At 38.1% G+C, this 6,733-nt stretch overlaps 1 protein-coding gene across 5 annotated transcripts in view; it reads left to right on the top strand.

Annotated features, from left to right (window-relative positions):
* Window positions 1-440: 440 nt before the first annotated feature.
* LOC125004037 (sodium/calcium exchanger 1-like) overlaps window positions 441-6,733 on the top strand; it is a 21,282-nt gene continuing 14,989 nt past the window's right edge. For 3 of the 5 annotated variants that reach the window (XM_047578371.1, XM_047578370.1, XM_047578367.1), the window contains exon 1: window positions 442-595. The gene's annotated coding sequence lies outside the window, so the exon portion shown is untranslated. Of the gene's footprint in view, window positions 596-4,311; window positions 4,452-6,733 lie in introns of those variants that run through there. The other 2 variants (XM_047578369.1, XM_047578368.1) reach the window with 2 other exon arrangements.

Here is a 6,733-nt window from a genome sequence, read left to right as displayed (position 1 = left end):
CAATTCTTAAATATTTAACTTGTTTCAACTAGTTTCTAATTGTTTTTAGTCTTAGAAAATAGTTTAGAGATATGTGGGGTTTCTTTGGAGCTGCACAGATTTACTTCATTTGGTTTACTTTAAGTCATATTTGTCTAATTTTTCTTTCTCTTTTTTTATTGAGCTGAGTTTTATAGAAGGAGAGCAGCTCTGTGTTTGACCTCTTCCAGATGTCGGTGTCGGTGAAGCTGAATAAGTCGTTTTTTCTTTTTGTTTTTTTTGGAGCCGAGTTCCTCCTCTGAGCTGTGAACGTTGTCCAGATATCACGAGGAGCCACTTTACGCCGGCATTCCTGTCAGCCGGGGCCTAGGCCACCGTTAACCGTTATCTTCCCCAAAGTGTTGGCGGGGACGAGGAGCTGCTGGACGGCCCGGGCCCCCGCAGAGCCTTGTATGGCCATGGCCCGCCGTGGAGAGGACGATAAGCAGCACCCAGGCAGCTATGCGGCCATGTTTAGATCGACGGGTGTTTCTGTTAAATTTAGAGCAGTTATCGGACGCGGCTCTCCGTCCTCATCACACTCTGATCTGCTGCTGCTGCCTCGTCTGGAGTCCAGGTTAGTTCTGCAGGAAACAATGAAAAGGGAGCTGGTTGGTCTCGTTGTTGTTGCTGCTGATGTTGATGCGGCTAGGAACACGGTGCAGGTTGCAGGTTGTCGTTCTCTCCTGGCGTTAAGTCGGCGGTTGAGCTCAGGGTCACGATGTTTAACCGTTAACTCTCTGTTTCGTTTCGGTGTGACGTCGACAAGTTCTCGGTGTCGATTCTGTGACCTCAACTAGCTAGCCTCGTTACTAGCTAGCCCTTCTTAGCTTCAAACATCTCTGAAGGTTGTCGGTCCAAAGGCGTCAAAAAAAGGAAACTGGACTCATACAATTTCTTGAAGACATTTCGCCACTCATCTGAGTAGCTTCTTCAGTTCTTCAAGGAAATACACCAAGTCCAGTTGCCTTTTTGTCTTTGGATTACCATGACCTGAGACATGAGGTTGTCGGTCAATCAGGTCACGGCGTAAGTTAAAGAACAAGCTGAAACAAAGACTTGTCGGGTTTGTAGAAGCTTGATGGGTGGCGAAACTTCCTTCAGAAAGTCTTTGATCCACACGTTGTTCAGTGAGTTTAGTTTAAATTTATGGAGCGTTCTGCTGCAGAAAGATTAGAGTGACCAGACGTCCTCTTTTTGAGACCTAAAACTGAAACTTTGAAACTATTTCAAACCTGTCCGGGATACGTTTGCCTCGAATTTGCTTTGGTCACACTAAGAACATGTATCAGTTTAAAAATGTCTTTAAAAAAAATAGATATTGAAAGTTAAACGTGTTAAACGTGTTCATTGTCGGCTACAGCAAAAGTGTGAGTCGTAACATTAGCTTTCGGGATCGTAGCTGAGTCAACGTGTCAGAGGTTTGTCCAACATTTCCACTGCATTAGAGCCTGAATGGTTGTTCCAGGTATTAGCCAGTCCCTCAACACCAGAGCTTTTCTGCCTTCAGAAGGTTCATGATTCATGGAATCTAATTTTGAAAAAGTTTCGATCATCTCAAACTGACCATTATAAGTTTGACAAAAGTCTGAAAAACAATCACTTTGTGTTAGAGTTTAGCTACAAGTTTAGCTCCTCCGACACTTTTCGGATTTGTTCCCCTGGTTTTGTTCTATTTTCCAGCTGAAAATCTCTGCACACGTTTGTAAAAAAAAAAAAAAAAAACTCTGAAACTTGTGTTTTGATTCTGAAGAATGTACCTTTACCAGCTGTCAGCTACAGATTATCACTTTATACGCTTTTTATATCACTTTTTATTGTTTATTTGTTTAATTGGGTCTCAAACCAGAGCTGCCAAAAATCACTGGGAGCCTGAGTGATGGAGCAGATATATACACGTGTCAAAATAAAGTTTAAAACTCAAGTTCCGAGCCTCAGTTCAGCTCTCGCAATATTTAAAAGGTGAAAAACCAACAAATGAATAAAAATAATATTTGCAATGATGAGATTTTCTGGTGTTAACATCGAGTCCTGGGAACATCTAGGCTAACTAGCTAGCTAGCTAGTTAACATCATTTTACGACCCACGAGACCAGACAGGGATGCCCGAAGGGCCGTATGCAGTGTTGCAATGTAATGTAATATGTTTCACATAACCAGTTACTTGCATTTGAAAGTAATACGTTTCTTCACAATATTACCTTCTGTGTAGAGTAATAAGTTACTTTTTAGTTACTTTCACCAAAATGAATATTTACCACAAGGCATTACAAAATGAAGGTGCAATATTTTGTCATGGTGAATAGTTATTATTCTTTTAATCTACTACAAGTATATGAACTGCAATTTACATTGCATAGTTTTAAAGGTTGTCTTCCATGAATGATTTTCACACTGAGACACAAATCTCTAGTGACTCATAACTTCTATCTATTTCTATCCATATTTTTTCTTAGTTGGCGCTTTGTTCATTATCATCCACAGACTCATTTACGAGTAAATTAAACATGGAGATGTATTATTGTTACTGTTAAAGTATTCTGAGATGATGTGACAATAACAACCAGGGAAATCCCTCTGCAAACACAACTGACTTAACAACAATTAAAACAATTTTTAATCATTGAAACACCTCTAACACCACCTGTAGTGTCTCATCTTAAATGCACTATCTGTGGAAATGTGTTTATACCTTAACAAAGGGACTATATCATTAGAGATTTGTTTTTACCTCGTCACTTGATCGAACAGGGATTTTGCCGACAAGCTTTTGAAACGTCAGCGACTCAACTGTAGAAAGATGTAGCTCATCCTCCACGACACACTCAGCCCCAGCCTCCTCACTTCTCCTGGGTCAAACATCTTCACCTCTGGTCTGGACAAATACAACTTTCCTTGTTTAGATTTTCTTGCGCCGTCATCTTCTATCTGGTTGCCTCACTGTGAGGTTGTTATCCGTTTCTGTGGCAAATTCAAAATAGACCAGTGCGAGTGTAACCACTTAGAAACCGTTAACTCAGCTGTTGCCGTCTAACCGTCTTCTTCTTCTTCTTCTGTTGATTTTAAACCGTCTTCTTCTTCTCTTTATTAACTGCTGTTGTGTTGTTGTTTTTTTTCGAAACCTCCGCCTGTGCGACAGCTCGGATTGTAACGTGTTACCGGACTGATGTAACTGTAATAATATTACTAAAATATAGTTAGTAACTATAGTTATATTACTCCGTTACTGCCTAAACGTAATGTATTACGGTAACGCGTTACTTTTGTATTTATTCTGTGCATTCAATACGACTGTGGTGCTTTTATTTTGAAAAGCCATGATGTATTATTTACGTTTGGAAGCTGTTAGAATCTGCAGTTGGTTAATTCTTCAGAAAGGATGATTGACTCGCTATTTTTTAAACATTTATTGAGATTCATTGAGAAAACTATTCATGTAGCTACACAAAGAGTGTGTTATATCCAAACCTATAGATCAGTTGTTTTATTTTCCTGGACCAAAAGTCATAAATTTAGACCAAAATTCATAAATTTAAATAAACATTTAAATAATATTTTTATACTTCATGTTCAAGTTGTGTTGAATCGGTCGTCTAACACCGCCCTGATCTAGCTCATAGGTCTTCAACAGACAGTCCAGGGACTCCATGGAGATACTGCAGGGGGGTCGTAAAATCTTTGGTGAATAAGGCTTTTTTTTCCCCACCGCAAATTTTAAATTTCTTTCTTTAACATTAACATGAATCTAACATATTTTAGTAAAGGGATAAATGGAAGTAGAAGACGTTATTTTCCAGTCACCACTCTACTGTCGTTTGAAATGAATATATATATATATGAATCTATGTATTATCTGAATAATTTAATGTTGAATACAAAATGACTTAATCTCTCCATAAGTTTGGGGTCCTTGGCCTAAAAACATTGAAGACACCTGCTCTCGCTTAATGTAGGAAACGTTAAGTCATAATAAGGTTATATAAGGTTGAGGACAGACGGATTATTAAATTAACGCTAATATATTAGCTCATCATCCACCTCCATCTTCTCTGACCTAACATGACTTAAGGGAAAACCTCCAGTAGGGGGCGTAAAACATTAAAGAACAGTTTTTGAGGGAAGGTTTTTTGGTTTAAACGCTGCATCAGGAATAAATAAACACACAATGACACTTTGACACAGCCTTCGTGTGGAGAACAGACTGAGGCTGAAGAGTTTTGTTTGGACGGAGTTGAAAGTGATTCATCACTAAAGTGAGCTCAGTAACGAAGCCGACTGGTTCAGAGGAGGCGGTCTCCTTGGTTTCTGCTCCTCCAGCCTCTCAGTGTTCGGCTGGAGGAGAAGGAGAAGAGGTCGGCTGGCTCTCGATGTCTGGAAACTCCTCTCATGGTTTTTATCTTGGTCTGTCAGAGGCTGGAAGTGTTTGAGAGACGGTAGGTGTCTGATTTTCTCTGCTCTAACCATGAATCAAACAGGTCAAATTATTACATATTAACAGATAAAAGCTGCAGTTTTCAACCTTGAACAATCCAAATTATTATTACTATTATTAATATTATTATATGTAAAACAGAGCGATGGTGTTTTATCTGATGCTTCATGAACAGTCAGTGAGTCAGTCAGTTGTTTAACGCAAGGGAAAAACTTCAAATATTTATTCATGACAAGTTTATTCAAGGTTTAAAACCACAGGAGCACATTTATCCTGGAAGTAATTTAAGAGAAGAAAAGCTTATATTATGGAGAGGATGTGATGCAGTGGATTTTTTTGTGTTGAGTTCATGTATTTCAACTTCAACAAAGAAAAATATTTTAATTCTTTCTCCGGTGGGACAAAATGTATTTTAATACATTGGTAAACCATTATTTTTCTTTAAAATCAAAACTTTAATTCATGAAGCCGGAGCAGGAAAGAGGCAGAGTGTCACGTTTTATTTTATCTCTGTGTTTGGAGGGTCGCACATCAGAGAAATGGAGGATTCACATGAAGGGTTAAGTTTAAAACAAATTAACAGAGGTCCTCAGTTAAAACTAGTGAACTAATGAACAGGACTAAATATTAAACTAAACTAAAATACGATAGGTTGTGTATTCGCAGAATGCGGGAAACAATTATTTCTGTAACGGGGTCACACATAAACTTACAGTATAAACATGTTCCCATTTCTTCTGCGGTGCCACCATTTGTACAGTAGAGGAGAGGTGGGTGTCACCTTTTTAATCACAATTCATCATAAACTGTAAAACATCACAGCTCCTTCAACTCCGATGGTCAGGACAAGTTTTTGATCTCAATTTAAACTCCTAAGACTTCAGATTTTTAAATTTCTCTAAGGCATCCGCAGGATCCAAGAAGCTTAAAATAAAAACTTACTATTGACAGAATTTTCTAAATTAGCGCCTCATATCAAATTAGAGAATAAGCATAAGTAAACAAGCTTCAGTCATAAAATTCCATGAAATCATGTTTTTACACCGACTAGTGTACTGACCCTTTGTTACCACTAGATGGCAGACTGAAGCGTCCACTTATGAGGACAACAGGTCTAAATGAAGCAGAATGAGCAAACCTAAACCCTAATGTCCTCACATGTGGACGCAGGGTCTCAGGAGGTTAATCCATTTTCTAAACTTAAATTATTCTATTGTCCTGACTTCTTGTGTCATATATCTCATGTCTTTATGTTTTGAGTTGGAAAAAGGAGGCGGCTGCATGTTATAATTAAACTGAACTCTTACTATAAAATGGTGTTACTTTTGAGATAAGGGTCTGTGAAAGAGGACTTAACCACGGTCTTACAACGTCAGCAAAAATATTGGCTCCTTTACCAGGAATGAATTCCATAGTGGCTGTTTTTGTTGGATCAAATCTTAATGTCCTGCTCTCTAAATAAAATAAAGGTCACATTTCTGACCAAATGAGAAGTGAGATGAATCTGTCTGAAGTTTACATAAACTTCAAAACTTGCCAATAGTCGTCGTAGAAACAAAAACATTAGCGCTCTGTCTCAACTTAAAATGGAAATGAATATGAATGTAGTTAAAAAGTTCCATTAACTCACAAGATCAAGCTAATTTTAACTTTGACGCACCAGGTGAGTATGTGTTTCTACAGTTAATCTTTGAAATGTTTTACAGTGTATTTTATTGTGGATATTTTACTTTTTAATCGTCTGTTTTGGCCTCACCATGCAAACATTTTATGTTTAAAAACTTAAAAGTCTCCGTGTGGTTATATAACGTTCTAGGAGCAGGCAGCTGAATTACAAGCTGGTTTGTCTGGTTGTTGTTTAAGCTCAACAGTGTCCTGGCGTCATTAATCCAACACAACCCAGAATCTCCCTGTTTACATTTAAACAAGTCATAAAAAAGGAATGAGAAAAAATCTTGTCTAACTTTAATCTTTTTCCATTTCTCAGGAAAATAAAAAACAAAGACGAACCTGTTCGCTAACGCTCAGTCCATTACTTCAGTTATAAACTTATATTCACATTTAGATACAGTGTGTGGTAAAGCTAGCGTCCAAGCTAATATCCCCCCTCTGCAGGACTGACTGGCAGAGCCACAGTAAATTTAACAACAAACTTCAGTGGACAGATATGAGGAATGGTTACCTTCCTCTTAGCATATACACTGGTCAGCCATAACATTATGACCACATTCCTTATATTGTGTCGGTCTCCCTTGTGTTTAAAAAAAAAAAAAACAATTGTGA

This window comes from Mugil cephalus, chromosome 2, assembly GCF_022458985.1.
Source record: "Mugil cephalus isolate CIBA_MC_2020 chromosome 2, CIBA_Mcephalus_1.1, whole genome shotgun sequence".
NCBI lineage: Eukaryota > Metazoa > Chordata > Actinopteri > Mugiliformes > Mugilidae > Mugil > Mugil cephalus.
This window is presented reverse-complemented; position numbering and strand designations above follow the sequence as displayed.